The sequence below is a fragment of the Eulemur rufifrons genome, chromosome 1 (assembly GCF_041146395.1).
Source record: "Eulemur rufifrons isolate Redbay chromosome 1, OSU_ERuf_1, whole genome shotgun sequence".
Lineage (NCBI taxonomy): Eukaryota > Metazoa > Chordata > Mammalia > Primates > Lemuridae > Eulemur > Eulemur rufifrons.
The window spans coordinates 76,373,703-76,397,086 of NC_090983.1; the positions used below are offsets into that span (position 1 = coordinate 76,373,703).

The following is a 23,384-nucleotide window of genomic DNA, read 5'->3' on the forward strand; positions in this document are numbered from 1 at the left end:
AGGGGAACTCTTCTTAGCTGTATCTTTCCCTGGCTCTCTATTAAACTACTGCTTAGTCTACAAATGAGCTTGTTGCTTTCAATCAACTATCAGCTCCTCTTAATTGTTTACTACCAAAATCTCCATTGTTTACAACAGTGCCCTTAGTCTTGAATTTCCCAATATGCTGTTCCAAATAAAGTCAGTTATTTTAAGATAGCTATGGAGTTCTTGTTCTCACTCTCTCCACCGCCCTCCTCACCATCCCTCCTCATTCTGCTGCCCTGGATCTGGGAGTGAACACAGTCACCCGATTTTCTCAGAGTGACTCCCCTGCCTTACTGGCATGGCACTGTGCAGGTGTAATAGCCTGTGATCTTCTTTACTTGCCTCTCCTGAAGTGAAATGCCGTGAGCTAGGATGAGGAAAATTGGGGTCTGGTATTCTTGGTCTGCTGCCCCTGGTGCAGAGCTTTCAACCTATAAGGGGGTTGTATAGGATGGTAGCCCCAACCCTCTAAGCTGCCTTTGTCTGGAATAGAGCTTCTGCACCATGGATCTGACGTGGGAGATGAGAAATGCTGGGAGCCTGTCCTTGCAGGAAATACCATAGTCCTAGACTGGGAGTTAGAAGGACAGGAGGCCCTGTATTATTGGCTGCATCAACAGGAGTAGAGCTTTCATTTCACTAAATAAGGAAAAAGGAGAGAAATAGAGAGGCTCAATGGCTTAAATGTCACAGACTGTTGTTCTTAAGAGATTTAGGAGCTTATCTTGAATAAACATTTCTCCATTTCCTGTATGCCATTAAGACACTTTTCAGAGACTTTAAATGCTTTTTTTAAAAAATTTTCATATAATTTTCACCAGTTATGGTTGTTTTTCAGGTGAGAAGTCTGTGTAACTCTTCATGTTTCCATCATAGAAGTGCCTCCAAACATACTGAAAGCAGTGAAAAGATAATTTCTTTGTTTAGGAAATATATTTGGAAATGTTTAAAAATAATCATTAATAGAAAATATCTTAAAGTAGAAATATGAAAGAAGATAGGTCAAAGTCTGTAAACCATTTCTTACTAATTCTGAGTTTCTAAAATGTTCAATTATATCAAAATAAAAATATAGTATACAATAATCAATAGCATAACTACTATTGATAGTATTTTTTATGACACTTGGAAAGTTTTAATAGTTAAACACAATATTATAATTGGATATTTACTGAAATAAAAGGAAAGAGAAAAGTACAAATATTCTAAACTTATTCTGATTCAACCACAGATATAAAAACTCATTTATATGCAGCTCTCTTATTAAATGAACTCTTTAATCTTTACATAAAGTAATCAGAATCTATTTTACTTGTAATATTGGTATACCTTGTAAATGAATGTAGTTTTTAAAAATAAACCCATACCTACACGTTTGGGCAGTCTGATAAATATTTTGTTGGTAAACTTATTTAGAGATATCACTAAACATTAATTTTATTTGTAATTTTTAATTACATATTTTTCTTGAGAATAATTATTTATGGGTTATATGATACCATTTATAGTCATATACTTGAAGAAACACTGTCATAAACTTCCAAATTCATCTTCTTGGACTAAATGCCCAAGTAAATGCAGGAAAGTTGTTAAACAATATATTGGCAAAAATTTTATTCCCATATGACCTATAAAAAGATGGTTTCAGAAACCAGATCTTTAAAAGTAAAGAAAAAATAAAGCAAATGCAAATAAAAAAGCATAGGTATCTAATTAAAGAAAATTGTAATTATTGATGAAAACGTTCTGAAAATGAATGTAGTTTTTCCTATTGGTGTGTTTTTCTCCCAAAGTTGCTCAAGTGCTTATATATCTAATGTTTGCAAAACAATAATTAAAAGTTTCTTTGACATAAAATATCATGGTCATTAAAAAATGTGTATATGGTAAATGCAATTAGTGCTTGGTTTTGGTTACACAGTTTAACCTGATGCTACCTGCTCCAATGCATACTTGGCAGCATTTCAAAAAAAAAAAAAAAAACCCAAACAGATGTTTTCTGTTCCCCATACAGAAAAGGAGTGCCTTGTGCTTGCGTATGTGTGGGGGTGGGGAGCTCTACAGACATCCATTAGGACTTCCAGATGGCTCTCACAATGCTACCTGCACCTTTCTGTTCAGTAGTGTTAAGTATAATTTTGTTAACATTATCCTTGTTATAGATTTTGATGTTCTTTAGATGGGAAATAACTGTAAGAAATATTCTTGTTTCATCATGTGAATATTGAGTGACATGTTAGATGTATATAAGAGTACATAACATATTGGAATCTATTTGAAATTTATATTATATTTATGTATAATATTGCTTTTTCTCTATGTGAAATTAGAAAAAAAAATGTGGCAATTAATATGTTATTTGTACGTACACAGAAAAATGCCATATTTTCACAGGTTCATTTATATAGGGACATTTTCCAAAGTGTGGCCTTTCTTTTGAAGCATGCAAGAATTTGGGCAGCATATTAGCACAAGTAAAACATTGTTTGCAATTATTCAATTGCTATTATTTTAAGGGGGCAAATGATAAATTGTCCGTACACATCAGACTATCCGGACCCCTAAAAACACACAGAGAAAACAAAAATATAAAAAAAAAATTGGAATAATATGGATTTATTTAAATTCTTTGCCTATGCACTTAAAACATAATGAAAAATTGAGTTTATATCTCAGATAATAATAGAAAAAAATTTCATTGAATTACACAGAAAATTTTGTAAACATATTGAAAAAAATTTGACCTATGCAGATACTCCTTGATGACTGTATTTCTCACATTAACCCTAAAGCTTTGAATGGTTTTACTTATTGAAATTCTGCATGTGTAAAAGGCTTATGCTTCATGAGACACCAAGAGGTAGCACAGAACTCACAAATTTCCATCACCCAAAAGTTGATTCACTGCATCTAAAAATATGTCAAAATTGTACAGATAAAACATACCTCCTTCATAACACCCAAGTCAGATAGGACCTGCCTGCCCAAGAGAGCTAAATGCAATTGTTTCAAACTCCTAATTTCCCAATCTGGTGGTTTAGTGAAGCTTGAAGCCCTCTGACAGTTATATTTCTATAGATTTGAGATGTGTGTGCATACTTTTCTGGTACCTCTGTCTCTGGCCTCTAGAGCCAAAAATAATTGTCTTCTCCAGATACCACTAACACTCTGCTGCATTCAGCACCTTTATTAACATGTGCCTGCCAAAGTTTTCAACAGAAAGTACCATAGAAATGTCAGAATTTACAGAAGCTCTGTGTGTAAGCGTGTACAATAGAAGTATGGGGTAATAGGTCAGAGAAACTGTATTTCTCACCACATAGAAAACAAATTTAAAATACATACTTTCATTTCTATAAGTTTAAAAGTTAGTGTTTAAAATGAGATATATAGAGAGGTAATTACATTTTAAAGTGGGATGTGATTTCTTATTTTATAGAAGAGATGGTTATGAATGATGTACATAACAAAGGCCTTGATATTTAAATTTAGATATCAGTCTAGACAAAATCTATCAGATTTGTAAAACCTCAACATTTTCCTAGATTAAAAAAAGAGGCCTAACTCAATATAGACAGTGCTCCTTAACATAGCCATGTCTATTGTGAGGCTATGACTTATAATTAGTTGTTAAATTAAATGGAGTATGATAAAGAAATATATATGTTCATGCATGCATACATATATAAATGCATGCATACTTTGGAAATTGAGTAAGGTTTAAAATCACACATGAGAAAAAAGAAATAGTTCTTTTCATCTCTATGATTCCAGGAAAATTTCTCCTGTATTTTTCAGATCTAAAAGGTATTAACTATAGAATATATGTCACTATCCTTGAAAATTTTTTGTTATACTTGATATAAAATCTACATTATCTATAGCATAAAATGTTTATTCAGAATCAAGTTTTAATCTCGCCTCTTATTAAATCCTGTTGAAAGTCAAAATATCCCAAAGACACTTTAAGTAGTTAATGCATTCCTTAGGTTACAGGTACAGGCAGTCCCTGACTACAGAAAACCTGGGTTATGCACCACCCAACTTATGGCATTTCGTACTCACGAATGGGCTTTCAAAGCTGCCTATAAGGATAATTTATAATTAAATGATTAAATTGGTAATTTGGGAACTAGTTTCTTCCATGCATGTAAACAAACCCACATGGCATAAGCGGTTCATTGGAGCAGTGTCTTTATGCTAGGGGCAGGTCTCATGGTCACTTACACACAGCATCACTTTGTCATAACTTTTTAATTTGATTTTGTGAGTCTGTATTTACCCTTATGACCCTGCCTCCAAAGCAAAAGTTCACTGCAAGTCCAGGTGAGACTGCAGCAAAGAGAAAGGTGGTTACAGTGGAAACACAAATAGAAATAATTAAGCAATCAGAGAAGGGCCAGATGCCATCAATCACTGGGAAAGCATTAGGCTTCAGTCACTCGACTGTAGGAACAATTATGAAGGATAAAGTGAAAATAATTGAACATGTGAACGGCAGTGCTCCAATGAGAGTATCAGTTATTACTAAGCAGCATAGTGGATTAATTATTGAAATGATTTAAAGTTATCGTTGATTTGGTTAGAAGATCAAAATAAGCATAACATTCCTATTATTGAATATGAATTAATAGATGTTGTTGATGTGACATTAGATGAGTGTTAAACTTTGCTATTCTTTTTTGAAATTTTTCCCATCTCTTATCTAAACTATTTGTACATGTTTGTTTTTATGTTCTATTTGTTTGAATTAAAAGAAAAAGCACAATAGTTTCTGTAAATTATTACAATACAGGGGTACTATTATTATTATTACAATATTATTGTTGGGTTGGTAATCTTGTCTGTGTTCTCAGTTCTTGGTGTGCTTTTGGCGGAAGAATGACCAGACACACTGAAAGCAAAGTAAGCATGAAAATGAAGGTTATTGAGGAAGGACAAGATAGGTTCACAGAGCAAGAGCAAGATACGTTCGCCACAGACAAACAATGGACCCCTAGTCATAACAAAAAGGCCTTGGTTATGGTCTGAGGTCTTGTTTTATACTGTTTGAATTGGACCCTCCTCATGGTTCAGATGTCACCATCAAACCACTTTGATGGACAGTTGGGAGTTATATAACCTGAATCTTACCACACATGCGGATCTCTTGTGAGCCTCTCTGAAAGCCCATTCAGTGGGAGTGAACTGCAATGTAGATTTAAGCCTTAGGTTGTTCTAGGTCCTGATAATTACCCTTAGGTTGTTCTAGGTCACCTTCCAAACCCTATTGTACCTGTACTGCTTGGCCGGCGGACTGGGGAATTCTCTGCATTCTTTTGCGTTTGGCAGGCTAAGTTCTGATTGGTAGATTAGTAAGGTGTTCCCTCCTCCCTCAGATGTGGCAATTGCTCCACCGCCTTTGTCCGCAGGAGGGGCTAGAGCTCCCTTGCTGTCTACCCAACATCACACTGTATTATTATATCACCTATGAGCCATTATGGTATATTATTATCATATATGCATAGTTCATCAAGGATCCAAGTTACATACAAATCTCACCTAAAAACTTAAAAATTTCTCAGGAACGTATCTTGTCCATAACCTGGGGACTGCCTAACTTAACACACGTCCCGTCAATGAATTATAATGGATTGATTAAAACCTTGATATTTAATGTACAGTTTTAGGTTTGTATTTATTTTTCCTATGGAAAGGTCAAGAACTTCATCAGATACTCAGTTGTGTCTGTGATCAAAACCAAAAAGAAAAAAGTTAAGAACAAATGCCTTAAGTTATATTTAAGCAGGCTTAGCCCCCAAAATAGTATTAAAATTGATCAATCAAAATTGACATATTGGTGCAAGTTAGAAGAGATAATGAATGGTAGATATATAGGAATTCATAATTAAAAATGGAAAATGCAAATGCCTGTGTAGTATTTCAAAATAAATGCCATTTTGCTTCTAATAAAAATATACTGGATATTTGGAAGAATTGAAGCCCTCCTGGGATACAACAAGTGCTAGTAATAAAGTCATCTGGGACGATTTCTCAGATTAGTTTCTGATGTTATGTATTGATGCTGATAATTATTTCATAGCAACCAATACTATAACGCAATCATGAAGAGGACTATGGATACATAGTTGCTGATATAAGTTCAACTTAAAGTTTTATTAAATTGGTCACAATTTCTTCATCATAGTCAAATATAACTTTACTTTGCATTATTTTTTTATTTTCTATTTTGCAGTGGTTAAAATTGGGGATGATAGGGAAAAAGAGACAAGAGTTTCTCTTAATTTTTAAGAATGAAAAAAGTATGGGGAGCTAAACTTAAAAAAAAATCCAAGAGAAAACTATAGATCAGATTCTCATATTAATAAAAACTTAAAACTTAAATAAAATAAAAGTGATTCCCATGTTAAGAATACCTCATTATACTCAATCCTAGTTTAACCTAGGGTTATGAAGATGATCTAATAAAAAATTATTAACTTTTTTATATCATGTTGATTAAAAATCATAAAAGCATTTGAATATATATAGAACTGACATTTGATAAAATTCAACAACCATTCCTGATAAAAATATATAAATAAGAATGAAAATCTTCTTTAGGTAATAAAAACAACTTATTTTAAACCAAGAGCTTTTATTATATTCACTTCTAAAATCCCAGAGTAATTTTATCTATATGTCCAAAATAAGATCCTAACACTTTGCTATTCATATGGTATTGGCTATTCTAGTTCATATAATCAAGTATTGAAGAAGAAATAAAAGATATAAATTCTAGAGAGGCAGAGGCAAAAGAGCCATTGTGACAAGTCATATGGTTGGCTTTTCCATAGATTTTTTTATTTGCCCATAATATTTTTAATTGACAATGCTTCTTACACTTTGAAAAATTTTACATGTACCTATTTTTTTTAATGATGACCATGTTTTTAATGTAAAATTATGAAAGAGAGATCTGTAAAAAATAAGGCTTTTTTGTTATATCCTGTTGATATTTTGTCAAATACAGATTCACAAACTGTCAAATTTATACCCAGAACAATGCTGTGTCACTGCCATTTTATTTTAAAATAAAGAAACTCTAAAATACATTGTTGGGTAAGTTTTCAATTGCCAATATTTTAGAAAGTCTGTTTTTTAATTCTGAAATTAGGTCTGTTATACAGCTTTCATTAAACTGTGTTTGATTATTTGAATGACAGTGAATAGATATAAAAAAATTAATTTTGTTTTCATATCTACACCTTGCAAAGAGAAATAGATACATAGATAATATATGTGTGCATAAATTATCACACTCATACATATACGTGTGTGTGCGTGTGTGCACGTGTGTGTGTATGTGCCATTTATCGATTCTCCATTTTTTTCCTACACTCAAAATTGCTTTATTAAAAGTCTGGCAAATATAGGGTAACTATTCTATCTAGCTTTTACAGCTGGTATTCATGGGCCAGAAAGGTCAGCCTAACTAAAAGGCCAGACAATTTGTTGTGACTTCTGTTTAATAAAGCAACAAAAATAACGCATGTTGTAATCTTTCACTGACTTAAAAAGGCAAGGCAACGCTATGAAAAGAATCTTGCATTATTAATTTATCACATGTGACTCGGAGTTGTGTTGACTGAACATTGCACTAAAGTATCACAGCATCCACAGCTAAATGAACATGCTGCTTTAAGCAACTGAATGCCAGAGGCTAGGAGATCCTAACAGGATAACTTTCAGGATCAAAAGAAGGCTTCATGTAGAAAACTTGGAACAAATATATTATCCTAAAGCCATATACCAACAAAAAACAATTAATGCATGACACTAATCAAATACTAACAATGAATGCATTATTATTTCTACAAATCTTTTAAAGATATAATTCTTTAACTGATAGTTAGTAAAAGTAGTAATTCCATTGATATAATATTCTTTCCAAATAATAGTTATATAATAAAATAGGCCTTTTATTCCCTATTGAGAAATGCTTGGGTTCTTTTTTTTAGTAGATATTTTATAAGTACAGTTTACTTCCACTTAAGCTGCCAGTAAACAAACAAAAAAGATGAATTAAAAAGACTGAAAGAAATACATATGGAGACCTTTGTCAAATGCCATTTAAATTGAATAAGTACAAATACTTAAGAAGTTTTATGACCAAGAAGTTAAAAATAATCATTTAATTATGGTAAATTAGAAGTGTTAGGGCAAGATCAAATAAAATAAAGCCAAGGTGTAAAACCAAGGGGTGGGAATGGAGATTATTAATTAGTGTCATTGAATAGATTCTCCTGGTAAGTGTTAATGTGGTGTTGATCGTACTATTAAAATGTAAATCCAGTTACAGTCTTAGTTTCTTGCCTCTAGAAAACAGAAACTATTAAATAGTAATGGGAAACATTACTTGGAGTCCATCAACTTAGCTAGTGTTCAAAATTGAACATTATGTGAATAAAGTGAATGTTGAAACCTAAATTTTTAATCTAAACCAATTATTTCATATTTACCTTCTTAAATTACAAATGCTGGCTCCTAGTGATGTAAACTTTAATTGTAAACAATGTCTTCATCTGAGAAATCTGTTAAGAAGTTGATTATGTTAACAGCGTTCACAGATGAACTCATTTATCTGGCTTAGTGCAGAAGAAATGGTCAGAAAACCATACAAGGTTTCTTCTAACTTCTATAATTCTGTATATGGGCATAACTTCTACCTACTGGTGACTCTTGTCTTACATACCAAGGTAAAGATAGTCTCAGATTTGGATGAAATGTAAATTCACTGAAAATCAAGGTTTTTTTTCCTGAATTTTAATGCTGAAAGAATTTAGTAATACATACACAAACTTTAAAACAAGTGCTGACAAATTCTTTCAATACAGCAAAAGTAATGACACTTCTAAATTATTTACAAGCACACACACATATCTGGCAATATTAAAATTATTAGGAACTCAGGGGGAAGGCCAGCTGAGTTGACATTGAACATAGAAAGGTAAATGATTGGAACTTTAATTACTTTGATCCGTCATGCCTTGTAGCTATGTGTCAGCCTAAGTCAACACAACTGACATGGAACAAAGGCCATGGCTGCCTTAACATTGTAACACATTTCTAATGGTTGATTAATAAATGTATTGAATTGAATGTGTGCTGGGAACTGAAAACAAAACCATAGAAATATAGAGCCTATGGAAGTTTTATGTATTTATTATATCTATACCTACCTGTATTAATATGGAATATAGATATATAAATAGATAAATTTAGATTAATGTAAATCTGACATATATACAAATGTCAAATATGTATTTATTGGGGGAGGGGCAAGAGACAGACAGAGAGAGAGAGAGAGAAGAGACAGAAAAAGAAAGGTAGGAATCTCTATTTAAAATTGGGATAGTTAAATGAATAAAATAATGATATTTTGACACCAAGCCATAAAACTGTTTTTTTTTAGTTCATTTACTAAATAATTAAATGATATACGTAGGACTGAAACAACTAGTTGGTTGACGGTTTTTGCAAATTGTTTTCCCCAGTGGTTTAATACAATATGCATATTGTGGTATAAAGGTGGTAGAGAAAATGAAATGAAAAATGCTATTATTATTTTGCTTCCCTCTATTTCTACAAACTGCAAAAATTCCTTTAACATTTGCAGACATTTTTAAGAAGAAAGAATGAAAGAGAAGAAAACTTACCTTCCCTCCTAATAGTATGTACAGTTTTACACTATAAATCAATTTCCAACAACGCTTTGAAGTTTTCAAATTTTAGAGATTTGCCATTTTGTGATTTTACAGAAAAGAGCATAACTAAAAATCTACTTAACTTGTATATTAGAAGCTATAACCAGAGGCCTGTTCATTCTAGGCAACTCTCTGGGTTAAAGACTGGAACTTCTTATCAATATGAACTACTTTTCTCAAAGTTGTAGCATATCATCAAAGATTTATAGGTGGTAATTCTAAAAATAGAAAAAAATGAATATTGAGTTTAATTTAGTTATAGTCATTGTTTATTTTGTGATTGCATATTTTAGTATTTTCGTTACAAACACGGATTGCTTTTGTTTTATTCTTTATGTATAAAATATCCTCCCATGAAATTTTTTCTACGTGAATTCTGTAATTTGGTCCTTATTTCATAGACATTAGAAATGGAGTGTGCCCACAGTTTCTAAACCTATAAAGTTATTTTTTCTTTTTGTATCAAAATGAAATAACTCAAGACCCCTCTTGAAATAGCACAATAAATCCAGTAACTTCCTAAAGTAATTCCTAGACTCTCTAGGGAATGCAGACATCTCCTGATGTTTCTTTTCATCTTGTCTATAAACTGTCCCTCTCAGGCAATGTCCGGTGGCTTCATCTTTGCTCCTCTGTACCACTTCAAATGTCTACATTGAGTGATACTCCAGAGAGCAACACTATAGTTCCTTCAAGGAATATCATTAGGAAATAGGAAATTGAAATGAAAATAATGAAATGCTGAAAATTGTCCAGCGAGTTCCCTTTCCCTACAGTTCATTGTGTTTTTTTCCCCCTTACATTGGGGAGGTTCTCAATGGGTATTTCCCTATTTTCCCTCATGTCTTCCTATTCCTTTTCTTCCACGAGGCCCTCCATTCTCACTTCCTCTCTTCCCTCTGTCTCCTTCCTCAGATTTCTTTCCACAGGATTCTGAAGATACCTTCATCATACGCAAACAGGCCCTCTGATGAGATGCCCATTTCACACTATTCAACTGGCATAATCTTTCACACTATTATCAATCTCTTTTAAAGAACTGACATTTTTGTCACTCAACAAATATTTGGGCCTGCTGCCAAACAATGTGAAGGTACTTGGCTTACGTATCCATGACTAAGAGGGTTTATCAAAATGATTCATTCCAAAGTACAAGAGTCTGACACAAAGACAAATTTTAGCTTTCTGCCTTAGAACCACAGGAAGTAAAGTGTAGGCAGACTAAATGTAGCTCATTTTTTTCCCTCAAATCTTCTACTTATTAAGGTTAAACAATTACTGAGATACTTGAATACTTAAAATAATTAAATCAATTAGAATTAGATAACACCTTTCTTCCATTATTTTAGTTTACAATTAAAAATTAATTATAAGGGAATTCTGCTCCTGGTTGTGGTGAGCAGCTTATATGAAAGATAAAAAAAAAAAAAAAAAAAAAAGCCTTCCCAAGAACAATTAGAAAAACTAGACAAAATACAGAACAAACAAACAAAACACTTCTTTGCAGTAATTGGAGGAGGGGCCAATATTCAGGTAAGATTGAGAAATGGCAGAAACTGGAAGACAGTGGAATGACATCTCTAAAGATTTAAAATAATAATAAAACAACAACAATAAATGACAACCTAAAATTCTACCTTTAGCGAAAATATTCTATAAAAGTAAACGCAAAATAAAGATGTGTTCAAACATATGAAAACATTCTTTAGATTTCATTCTTTGGAGCTCATGTAGATGGAGCCTCAAAATGAAGTTCTTTAGGCAAAAGAAAAATGATTTCAGACAGAGGTACATATATGCAATACAAAATAAAGAACAATGGAAATGGTCAACATGGATAAATCTACATAAACAGTGATTGTACAAAGTAATAACAAGCTTCTATAGGTTTTGACAATATATATGTATTTATATATATGTCAATAATAGCATAGAAGGCATTAGAGGGTTAAATGGAGTCAAAGTATTGTAATGTGCTTGAATTTTCTGTGATTCGGTAAAAGTTCTAATTGGTAGTGGATTCCAATGCATCGTCTGAACACTGTGACAATAGTTTTCAAAGTGTGGTCCATAAACCCCCGGGAATCCCTGAGAACCTTCTAGAGGTCCACAAAATCGAAACTATTTTCCCAATTTGAATACATTATTTATCATTTTCACTGGATTGACACTGTGCAAAAGTACTGGTGAATGAAACTGCTGTCATGTTGGTCTGAATCGAGTCAGGGGCACTAAATGATATCAGTAGTCATTGTATTCTCAAACAGTTGAAGGAAAACAAAAAAGTTTCACTTAAGCATGGCTTTGAGTAAACATCATTACTATCGTGTGTGCTGAAATGGGAAGCCCACATAAAGCTATTCTCCTGCACATCATCGTATAATGGTTATCTGAAGGAAAAGTACATATGCAATTATTTGATTGCCAGCTGAACTAGCTGCTTTTCTCATAAAGCATTGTTTTTACTTAAAAGAATGACTGACAGGAAAATATGAAAATTCAAACCTGGTGTTTGGCAGAGATTTCTTAAGAATAAATCAAGTAAGCCTACCTCTGCAAGAAAAACAGTTAACAGTGTTTGTTATTAATCGTAAAGTTTGAATTCTCAAGAAAAAATAAGAATTATTGAAATTTGTATCTAATACCATGAGATTTATAGCTCTTCAGTACTTGGTGAGGATAATTACAAATATGATTTTTTATGAAATGCATCAACATTTGAAAGATATATGTACAAGTCAGTAAACCAATATTTTACAAAAGACTAATGCATTTTATCAAAACATGCAATGGTAAAATTAATGTTATCAAAGTGCAGATAAGCTAATGCGTTTAATGCAACAGTATAAGCAAAATATATTGGTATGGTTTCAATTTCCACATTACAACTAACCTCTAAGAAACTACCATTTGTTGAGATTTGTTCTGATATCAAACAACAATATCTACAATTATTTAACAAGATGATTAATAAACTTTTCTTTTCCAATTACATGTCTCTGTGAGACCAGATTTTATTTATTTACTTTAATAAAAAAATTACAAGTATCTATGAATGGAGAAGCAGATATAAAAAAATCCAGCTGTCTTTCTTTAAATCAAATGATATAGAGTTTTGTAAGACTGCAAAAGTATGCCAATGCACTAAATTTTTTCTAATGAAAATGTTGTTTCTCATCAAATATTATTTATGTTAATAGGCAATGAATTTTCATTATTTAAGTCAATTAATGATGATGTATTTTTACATTTTCTCTGTTTTAATTTCTAATATGTAATCATGTATAGCTATAACCCATATAAAGAAAAATTCTTTGGGTATCTCAAGAATTTTAAGAGTGTAGCAAGGTCTTAAGAATAAAATGCTTGAAAACAAATCACAAAAAGAATAAAATAATCTATAACTGGCAAGTTAAGAAAGAATAGAAACTTGAAAAATATAGTTTTATCAATGCAATGAAGGCAAAGATTTAAAAAATAGAAAATAGAAGCAAAGAATAATATGGTAGATTTTAACTCAAATCTATTAGCAATTACATTAAATATGAATATACTTAGTTCTTCAATTTTAAAGAAAAAGATCATTAGACTGGATTAAAACATAATCCAGTTATATCTTATTTTATAAAAGATATTTTCATAAATACAGTGCTCACTGTGGCAACACATATACCAAAATTATTAACATAAACACAAAAAGTGAAAATAAATTGTGAAAAATATATACCATTAAAATAAATGCAAAATTAGTATAGCTATATATAAGCCAATGTAAACTTTACAGCAAGAAGCATTACTATAGAAAAAAAGGAACATTGCATAATGATAAAAGGATTAATACACTACAAAGATATAGCTGTTCTAAATTGGTATGTACCTAATGACCCATGGCCTTGAAATATATAAACCAAAAACTAACAGAAGTTAAAAAATACATAGAAAAGTTCAGAATCATAACCAGATATTAGCAAACTCCTCTTGGTAAATGACAGAATAAACAGACAAAAAAATAATAACAGAAAAATCAGAAGTAATATAGGAGAATTGAAAAGCATAATTGGCAAACATAACCTAAAATTTCAATGGCAGTAAATTAGAGAATTTTTTGAAATGAATTTTGATGGAAACAAGACATATGAAAACTTAATGAGCTGTACCTAAAGCCGTATTTAGACAGAAAAATAGTCTTGAATGGCTGTATTAGAAAAAAAAGAAAGAAATGCAAAATATCACTGCCTTAAGTATTCAACTGAAGATCTTAAAAATATACATACACAGAAGGAAATAATAAAAATAAGATCCAAAATAAATAGAAATAAACAAAAAATGGAGATATTGATAAAGGTAAAATCTGTTCTTTGAAAATAAAATTAATCAACACCTAATACACTACTAAACAACAACAATCAAAGTCTCAAATCACCAAAACTAGGAATGGAAAACAGGACACCACTATTAATCCTATATGCATTAAAACAAGAGGATTTTATCAACAATTTTATGTTAGTGAACTTGCATATTTAAACTATATTAACAAACTCCTTGAAAAAACATGCAAGTTACTGTAACTGATTCAAGAAAAAAATATCTGATTATTTTTGTATGGAAGAAAGAAACTGAACCCCCAAATTAAAACCTTCCCATAAAAACAACTCCAGGAACAGGCATCACTGGTGTATACTGCAAGTATTTAGGAAAGAAATCTTTGCAATGCTATGTAAATGTCTGCAGAAAAATTTTTAAAAGATACACTTCTCAATTTATTTTATTTTATAAAGAAAGCATAATATTGATGGAAAAACTCAACAAGGAAACAAGAAAGTGAAATTACAAGTCCATATTTCTCATATACATGCAAGAAAAAAAATACCAAACAAAATTCATGTATACCAAATGAAAAATTAAAAGGAATACAGCATGATAGTTCAATAAATATCATAGTAAGTTAAAGTTTGAAAATCCATCATTGTAATTCACTACATAAGTTTGAAAAAGCATGAATAAAACAATACACATAAAGAATCTGATAAAATTCAATATTGATTCACTCTTAGCAGAGTAGAAATTTAAGGAAGTTCCCTAAATTGTATGAAGCCTGTTTATCCCCCCAAATGTGGCAATCACTATACTCAGTGATGAAACATTGAAAATATTATCTCTTAATCTGAGAATGAGAAAAGGATGGCTAATATCACTACATAGCTTCAACATTATATTGGATGTCCTAACCAATATAATAAATCAAGAAAAAAAGGTAAAATTTATTAGCATTGAAAATAAAAATAAGTAAAATAATATTTATAGATGATTTAATTGTGAATAGTAGGAATCCAAAATATCTATTGTCAAACTAATAGAATTAATAAGTAAATTTTGCAAGTTTGCTGTATACAATGTTAATATATGAACTGTATTTCTATATTCTAGCCACAAATAATTAGAAACTTACATTTAGAAACATTATTTACACTAACTCCAAAATATCTAACTCAAAGGAAGAAATATAATGAAAAATATATAAAAACTCTACAGAGAAAATTACAAAATATTACTAAGTATTTACAGAAAATCTAAACAAACAAAAGGATATATGATATCCATGTATCAAAAGACTTAATTTTTAAACATGTTAATTTTCTCCAAAGATATCTATTTAAAACTGAAAACTGACTCTAAAATCTATATGGAAATGGAAAAGGCCAAGAATAACCAAGAAAATCTTTAAGAAAAAGAACAAAGCTGGGAGACTCTTACCACCCTATAACAATTTCTATTTTAAAGGTACAGTAGTTAATATCCTGTGGTGTTGGTACAAGAATAGAAAAATAGACAAATAGTGCTGGCTCAATTGGATATTCATATAGAAAAATAACTTATCTTAACTCTTACCTGACACCACACACAAAAATAAAATCCATGTAAAATGTAGATCTATGAAAATGAAAACAATGAAGAGTCCTGGATATAATATAGGACAATATATTCATAACCTTGAGAAGGCAAACATTTCTTAAACCAGACTCCCAAAGCAATAACCATATAAGAAGATATTGATAAATAGTTCAATAAATGTAATAATTTCTCTTTATAAAAGAATACCAGTAAGAAAGTGAACAGGCAAACTTGAGTAGGATGAAGTATTTTCAAAAGAGGTATCTGAAAAGGGATTGTCATTATCCAGTTTACAGAAAGAGCATCTACAAATTGATAATAAAAAGACATCCCCCCACAAAAATACACACAACTCTTAAGGTGTTCTCAAGAGAATATCCAAATTATAATATACATATGAAAAATTACTCAGATCATTATTCATCAGGAAAATACAAATTAATGCCACAAAGAGAAGACGTGCTATACCTTTAAATATTGCTAAAATGAAATAATAATAATACCAAATGTCAATAAAGTGGAAGAACAATTGGAACATTCCTGACTTGTCGTAGGAATGCAAACTGCACACTGCTCTTGAAAACAATTTTATAGTATACATTCCCTATACTCCCAATTATAGATCCAAGAGAAATTTGCATAAATGTGCCCAAAATACATGGCAAACATTATATCAACCTTATTTTTAATTGCTCTAATCTCTAAAAAAATAAATATCCATCAGTGGAGTATTTATACAACATGGGGTTTATACTTATACTACTTTAAGTACATGAGTGACTCCTTCAAACTAACATAGACTAAAAGTATCCAAGAATAAAGAGCATATGCTGTATGATTCCATGTATTTAAAGTTCAAAAACTGATGAAACTATATTGCTAAAAATCAAAATAGCAATTAGTTTGTGGGAGTGTTTCCTGATTCAGATATTATCCTTGAGACAGGCAATGGGCTATTTCATGATCTGGATGATTAAACCGATATGTTTGCTTTGTAAATATTCATCAAGTTATACAATTACAATTTGTCACTTTTGTTTATGTCATATATGTCACTGTTCAATATTAAATGTACCTTATAAGAATCGGAAGTATTTTAATCAAATACTGATTCAATGATGTATACCTGAGAAAAAGATTTTATCTATATTTTCTCTTCGTCAGAGTTTGGGCCTCAAACCGCTTGCAGCTTCTGCTTTTGTTGGACGTGGAAGTGTCACCACTGCCATGTAAATGTGCCTAAATTAGCCTGTTGGAAGAAGAGAGACTACGTGGAAGAGAAATGGGGCACCTTAGCTGACACTGGCTAGTTCTCAGCATACCGCGAACATGTGAGCAACGTGAAAAATTCATACCGTAGTGAACATAGTATTATCTGTAGTATCCATTTCTTCCTTTGCCTTTACTTTGGATTCCATAAATCATTGAACCCAAATACTCACTGGGATTTAAATATATCAACAAATTATGTTATATGTATACAATAGAATATGATCAACGATAAAAGTAATAAACTACTGATACCTACCAAAGCATGGCTGAATCTCAAAATAATCATGACAAGCGAGAGAAGTTAGGGGGTAAAAAGGAAAAAAAGTAGTACATACTCATTTGAATTTAAATAACTTCATTTATACAGAATTCTAGAAATGGAAAGTAATTTATAGCGAGATAGCAGGTCAGTGTCTGGGCGAAGGGGAAGGGGTTGGAAGGAGGGGTGAGAGGCACAGGGAAGTGTTTGAGGGTGATGGATATTTTTCTTATTAATATCTTGATTGTGGTGATATTTTTCCAATATATCCAAATATTAAGATTTATCAAACTATATGCTATATGTGCTAGACGTTGTATGTTAATCATTCCTCAATAAAGCTGTTTTAAACATAGAAAATACATGAATGGGTAGGCATACTTTAGATGGAGACAGCTCTGTTATTTTTCAGACCTTGGGTTTCCATACTCCTTAAGAGTTCAAAGAGCACATTCACCTTCTTTATCCTTTGGCAACCATGAAACACTGAGAGATGGGCATCATTATTCCCACTTTATATGGAGAAACATATTTAGACAGATCAAGAAACTTTATGAGAGTCAATCAGGTATTAAGATCCGATCTGTGGCTAGAATTTGTTAACTTCTATCCATAGGCCATTTGCTGAGAGCTTAGCATGTGACAAGCATTATTTCTGAAACTGAAAATAATAAAAAGACCAAAGTAGACCTTCTCCATTATGGATCTTCCTTTCCTATGGCTGTCGGATTATTGCTGTTTGGGGAAACAAGGCAAAATTAAACAAGCCAGGGCAGCGCCATCACCCGCATTTTCCAGAACAGCTAGATGCTTCAGCGTTATGGACTAGGATGAAACGGGAATAAAAATTTTTGCTACTATTCTTTCTGGCAATGATTCTCCTGGACAATCTCCAGCCTCCTACACTATTTAACTTCTTACCCTGCTAGAACTCATTGGCACAGAGTGAAGACATTCTCGAAGGACTTCTCTTCTCGTCAGAGGTCACTGATGTGGAAAGTGTTTTTCTTTCTTTGTCTGTTTATCTTTGTTTTTCACTTAATTCCTCTTCCTCTTCTTTTATGAACTCGAAAATCCTATCTGAAAACAGATTACAGAAAGATTCCAGCATCTAGACGGGAGGCAGGTAGTCAATAGACAGCCCATTGCCCATCACTGATTTACACTGACTACACAGCAGTTACGTATTAGGCCACTTTCACAGAATTGTCTAGTTAATTTGGTTTTATATGTTTAGGGAATTGTTTGAGTCAATGTATTATTTTTGTATGATTGATTAATTAATCCACTAATATTTACTTAGCACCTGCCAGCCATCATCAAGACAGAACTCTTGCCTTTACTCAATTTTAGATACATTTACATACAATGTTATTTTTCACGGGCATTATCAGGATAAAAAAAGGAATATTCTAAAATAAGTATGTTTACACATATGGAGGCTTAAAATGGGGAAAGACATCTAAACAGAAACCAAAAGGCAAATTATAATTTTTTTTAGCAGAAGGGTTTGACTAACATGTAACTGCTGTGTAGTCAATTCTTAAACTAGCATTCTGTAGGATCTAGTTTCCATCGGAGCAATTGAAACTAGCAATTTTCTTCATATATACTTATATCATTAATAATTTCCACTTTAGTCAACATGCAGGAAATATTACCTGAGAAATTTGGAATCTATTTGAATTTCTATATATTTTTCATTCTGAAGATATAATGGTCTGCAAATTGAATAATAAATATGGAATAATTGAAGCATACCAAAAAATGGCAAGATAGAGTTTATAAAGATACTTTAAAAAGAAAAAATCCACGTAAGAATGATGCAAAATGTCACTGAGAAAAGAGTTTAGGAGGCAGGAGAAAGAAATGGGAACTCTCTTAGGTGGACACTATGCCATTAATTCAGGGTATCACTGGGGACATAAGTTTAATGACCACTGTCTGTATTACTTCTATCTGGGTGCTTTCTTCCTACTATGCTATTTCTAGGCTGCAGGATTTGCAAAGCCATACTTTCAAGCATCACAGGATTCATAAAGCAAACATATGTACCCCGGAGTGAAGATGTTCTCGAAGCATCTGTTGCTACATTTTCTTAGTTTGATTTTTGTTTTTCTTGCAGAAAATTACATTTTGAATATCTCTATTTCAACTGAAGTTATGGTAAAAGGCCTTGAAATTCAAATCAAATGATAATAAATTTACTTTTTTAAACAGAATAACTGGTAATGTGTTAAATCTATATTGTCATATTGATGGACATACATACCTAGAGAATTTAATGCAGCTTGTGGAAGGCTAAGTAATGATGATATTGTCAAATGTTCAGATCATGTGTTGTCTTGAACCAGAACCAGAAGATGTATGCTGAGAAGGAATACCTTTTCTACCCTTTATGCAAATAATTAGTTATATATATTAGAAAAAAATGCAACAATTCATCAAAAAGAATTTGAATGATCTATTTGAAAATTATACTATTTTCTAAATGCCAATGGTATTTAAAGTGAACTTCTTAAGGTAAAGAACATACTTGAAGAATCATACATAATATTATTTACCTATTTTGCAATATTAATAATATAGAGAGTAATACCTGCTTAGCTAAGGGTAATGATCCAGACTTGAAGCTATTTGGTAGCAAAAGGAAATGAATAAGCTTGGGGATTTCAGACAACCATAAATTTTTGAAAGCAATTAACAGTATATAAAGGAAGATCCCACCCGAACTGAGAGTTTCATTCTTAAAGAGGTTGAACTGATTAGGTAGGAAGGTTAAAACTGGAGAAGCATTGCCTATGATTAATGGAAGATATTTCAAGAAAGATATTGCAAACTATCCATAAAAATAAGCTACTTAAAAACAAATATATATTCTAAGGAATTATTTTTTTAAAGACAAAAACAGAACAGTTGGAAGATAAAAGTTAGATAAATTAATTGAGAATTTTAGAGAAATGAAGCGGTTCATAAACATGAAGAAAGGACCTAGTTAAATAAATATATACCCATAGTAATACTAAATCATTAGTATACTTCAGTTCAATAGTATTAAATCAATTTTAAGTTTCATAATAGAGAAATAAAAAATTAACTTTGAATATATGATATCATTTAAAATATATTAGCACTTCTGCTAAATATCATTTTTCATAAAAGGTTTCTGTGCAATAACTAATGAAGCAAGGTATTACTAACAGTACAGTATGTAACAATGAAGAAGAAAGCTAAATTATAGTTCCTAACTATATCAAGTATACTGGGATTTCTTATAAAATCTAAAATTCAGATGGTAGTTTTTAATGAAGAGCATAGTTTTTTATTTCTCACATAATACCAGTCATATAAAATCAGGCTACTACCCACTTGTTTTTTTCTTTAATGACTCTTACAGTCCTATACCACCCAACTGTGCATGATTCCCACTATAAATAGGACCAAAATAGAAAAGTGAGAATGACACTGCTAACTGTAGCAAGAAGTTTACAATGAACAGGTGGTAACAAGGCTGAAAATATTTCACCGACACAATCTGTATAGTAACATTTCCACAATAATTGTAATTCAACACAAAGGATTTAAGAGAATGTTAGCAAAAGGTAGAGTATTTCATGAAGACTGCCAGAGAAATGAATGTACCATTTCTGAGAAGTCAAACCACTGGGATGACATAATCAGGCCATTTGATGCTATATAGTATTTCCCACTTCCAATAATACAAGGCAAGTTTTTCTTTCACTTTTTATGAGGCACATCTCTTTGTTTATCTTTTATCTTTTTTTTTAATTGTGGTAAAATCAGCCTATATTAAGTTTACCATTTTAATTATTTTTAAGTTTACAGTTCAGTAGCATTAAGTGTATTCACACTAATATGCAACATATCTCCAGAACTTTTTCCATTTTTTAAAGCTAAAATTCTACTTAAACAAACTCCCCATTTTCTCCTCTCCCCCTCCCCTGCTAACAACCATCTTGCTTTCTGTTTGTATGAATTTGTCTACTTTAGATATCTCATATAATTGGAATCATATGGTATTTGTTGTTTCGTGCCTGGCTTGTTTCACTTAGTATGATGTTTTCAAGGTTCATCCATGGTATAGCATGTAACAGAGCTTCCTTAATTTTTAAGGCTGAATCATATTCCACTGTGTGTACACACACACACACACACACACACACACTGCATTTTGTTTATCCATTTATCCATCAGTGGATAGATGCCAGATGGGATCACAGGGTTATGTGGTAGTTCTAGTTTCAGGTTTTTAAACAACCACTATATGGTTTTCCATAGTGGTCACACCATTTTATAATCCCATCAATAGTATAAAAGTGTTACAATTTCATATCTTCACAAGCCCCACATATTTTTGATACTGAATGCTTTGTAATATAGTAAATGATCAAGTCACGGTATAATACCTTAGGATTCACATATTTATCTAAACTAGAGTTGAGCAGGCATTAAGGCACATTAGCTTTCTGTCCTATCCTGAAAAAAAAATATATATATATATGTATGAATTGATAAATTTGGTTCCCAAATTTTTATGGAATTGCAGGTTAGAATGTGATCTTACTGAAATATAGGTGAAGATGCTTTGAAAATTGTGAGTGTGAGACGAAAATATGTCAAGGCAAAGGAGATATGGCTGAAAGGGCATATCAGATGGGAAGTTGAACAGGATTCAGCATGAGAGAGCAGGGAGCATTATGGTCAATAGAATAAGTTGTCTAAGATTTAAATGAGAAGAGGTAAAGATTAAGAAACATGTTTACTTATTTGTAAGTGTGATATGGTGCAAAAATAGGCTTTAAAGCCAAAAAGACCCACGTTTTGCCACCTGATCAATGTTGTATGATATTTAGCAAGAAAATCAACCCACTTAAATCACAATGTCCTCGTATGCAAATAGGAATAAAAAAAACAATTTTGTAGTTTTTTATTAAGAATTAAATGAGAAAAATCAATCTGAACTTGCCTAGCATGGTGTCTAATACACAGTACGTTCTCAATGGCTTGTACTTCTCCTTCCTATTTTTCTTGTTTATACCTGCTTTTCCATTTTAACATCAAAGGAGTCATAAATTGCAGCTCTGATATCTAAACCTCAATTAAAAACATTCCTTCAGTATTGTAATACCTTACAAGGAAATTATCAATTTGTCCATGGTATATTCTTGATATATAATCTCCGTATTAGTGTAGGATTTATATTGAGAGGTAAAACACCACTTAATATGCTAACATTGCAGAATATAAGATGAATATTTTTTGTAGACATATTAGTTAATTTAGATATATTTCATAAACTTAAAAAAATAATTTATATTACATATAACTAAGCTACCTAATGTATAAGATTTTAAAGAGTTGAAATAATAAAATGATACTGATCAAGATTCATGATCAAAAGTTTAAGAAGATATTTTATTTTATTTTATTATACTAAATTTTGCACACTTCCATCTTCCAACTTCTATCATGTTGGGGAGGATTCGTTCCTTCTCAATGTTGTGGAATAATTTCTGCAGGATAGGCACCAGTTTTGCTTTGTAGGTCTGGTCAAATTCAGCCGTGAAACCATCTGGTCCAGGACTTTTCTTTTTAGGAAGGTTTTTATTGCCATTTCAATTTGATACTTAATATTGGTCTGTTCAGGAATTCTATTGCTTCTTGATTTAGCCCAGGGAAGCTGCATGTTTCTAAGAATTAGTCCATTTCCTCCTCATTTTCAAGTTTATGTGCATAGAGGTTTTTATAGTATTCATAGATGATATTTTGTATTTCCATGGTATCAACTGCAATTTCTCCTTTTTCATTCCTGACAGAGCTTATTAAAGTGTTTTCTTTTCTGCTTCTCATTAATATAGCCAGAGGCATGTCAATTTTGTTTATTTTTTCCAAGAACCAACTTGTTTTATTAATCTTCCATACAGTTTTCTTATTGATTTCATTTAGTTCTGCTCTGATCTTTGTTATTTCCTTTCTTCTGCTGAGTTTGGGGTTGGTTTGCTTATCCTTTTCCAGTTCTTTGAGATCATTCATTAGATTGTCGATTTGTGATCATTCTGTCTTTTAGATGTAGGCATGTATGGATATAAATTTTCCTCTCAGGACTGCTTTATATTTTGAAAACATGTATCTCCTTTATCATTTAGTTCAAAGACTCTTTTTATTAC

The 23,384-nt window shown here is 31.5% G+C and overlaps 1 pseudogene; it reads left to right on the forward strand.

The window, feature by feature from the left end:
- The first annotated feature begins 4,908 nt into the window (after positions 1-4,908).
- The window catches only part of LOC138387483 (ubiquitin-ribosomal protein eL40 fusion protein-like), a 61,087-nt pseudogene continuing 42,611 nt past the window's right edge, over positions 4,909-23,384 (forward strand).